The 1,791-nt window shown below is 46.6% G+C and overlaps 1 long non-coding RNA gene across 1 annotated transcript; it reads right to left on the reverse strand.

The window, feature by feature from the left end:
- Positions 1–796: 796 nt before the first annotated feature.
- LOC116600430 lies at positions 797–1,492 on the reverse strand. The gene is made up of 2 exons (XR_004289643.1): positions 1,454–1,492; positions 797–864 (listed from the first exon to the last, which is right to left on the reverse strand). It is a non-coding gene; the product is annotated as an uncharacterized LOC116600430 (long non-coding RNA).
- Positions 1,493–1,791: the final 299 nt, after the last annotated feature.

Raw genomic sequence — 1,791 nt, forward strand, 5'->3', positions numbered from 1 at the left:
GTGCCTGAAATGCATCGAAGATGCAGAAAGCAGGTGGCAGGGACTGGAAAGGGAGCACTAGGACCCAGAGGGTGGCTGAGCCACATATGGGGATTCTACGCCCCAAGCACCCCACGAGGCTGAAGGGCTCGTGACCCCTGGTGTGGAGAGTTCTGACAACACAGCCTCAGCTGTCAGACTTCTTGGCACACGCTTGGCTGAAAAGAGTCCCACCACCTTCCCAGGACAGCAGTCTGCCACTGTCTTGGCCCTTTCAAGGAGACAGCTGGGACTCCAGGGCAGCCTAGCTCCTCCCTTTTCCCAGTCCTGCTTCCTGCCCTTCCCTACCCCCCAGGGTCATCCACTCCTAATAAACACCCTGCTGGCTGCCAGTGGCACAGCTTGCACCAAGAACAAGCCCTTTCTTTCTTTCTAGTTCAACCTAACAGGCATCTGCCAAAGGCAGGATATATCAAAGGCTTAGAGCCATCGCTGGGAGGGGCGGTGAATACAAACATGAAGAAGGATCACCACCAGCCTCTTTCAAGGAGCTCACAGGCTCAGGCTCATGCAATGGAGCTGGGAAAACAAGCAAACATAAGGTTCAAGGGATGAAATCCTATGATAATTGTCTTTCTCTCACTGACTTTTTTCACTTAGCATAACACTCTCTAGTTCTATCCATGTTGTTGCAAATGATAACCGTTCATCCTTTTTGATGGCTGTGTAATATTCCATTATGTGTGCCTGTGTGCGCACGCACACACACCATATCTTCTTTCTCCATTCATCTCCTGATGGACATCTGGGCTCTTCCCATAGTTTGGTTATTGTGGACATTGCTGCTATAAACATTGGGGTGAATGTAGCCCTTCAGATCACTAGCTTTGTATCCTTCCAGTAAATCCCTATAGTAGAATTCCTGGGTCATAGGGTAGCTCTATTTTTAACTTTTTAAAAAATTTTTTATTTTTTTAAATTACTTTTCAGTGTACTAGAATTCATTGTTTATGCACCACACCCAGTGCTCCCTGCAATACGTGCCCTCCACAATACCCACCACCAGACTGGCCCAACTTCCCACCCCCTGCCCCTTCAAAACCCTCAGATTGCTTTTCAGAGTCCATAGTCTCTCAAGGTTCATCTCCCCCTCCAATTTCCCTCAACTCCCTTCTCCTCTCCATCTCCCTATGTCCTCCGTGTTTTTTCTTATGCTCCACAAATAAGTGAAACCATATGATAACTGAACCTGCTTGACTTATTTCACTCAGAGTAATATCCTCCAGTCCCATCCATGTTGATATAAAAGTTGGGTATTCATCCTTTCTGATGGAGGCATAATACTCTATAGTGTATATGGACCATATCTTCCTTATCCATTCATCTGTTGAAGGGCATCTTGGTTCTTTCCACAGTTTGGTAACCGTGGCCATTGCTGCTACATTGGGGTACAGATGGCCCTTCTTTTCACTACATCTGTATCTTTGGGGTAAATACCCAGTAGTGCAATTGCAGGGTCACAGGGAAGCTCTATTTTTAATTTCTTAAAGAATCTCCACACTGTTCTCCAAAGTGGCTGCACCAACTTGCATTCCCACCAACAATCTAAGAGGGTTCCCCTTTCTCCACATCCTCTCCAACACACGTTGTTTCCTGTCTTGTTAATTTTGGCCTTTCTAACTGGTGTAAGGTGATATCTCAATGTGGTTTTAATTTGAATCTCCCTGATGGCTAGTGATGATGAACATTTTTTGAGGAACCTCCATGCTGTGTTCCAGAGTGGCTGCCCCAGCTCGCATTCCCACCAACCGT

The sequence above is a fragment of the Mustela erminea genome, chromosome 1 (genome assembly GCF_009829155.1).
Source record: "Mustela erminea isolate mMusErm1 chromosome 1, mMusErm1.Pri, whole genome shotgun sequence".
In the NCBI taxonomy this organism is placed as follows: Eukaryota; Metazoa; Chordata; class Mammalia; order Carnivora; family Mustelidae; genus Mustela; species Mustela erminea.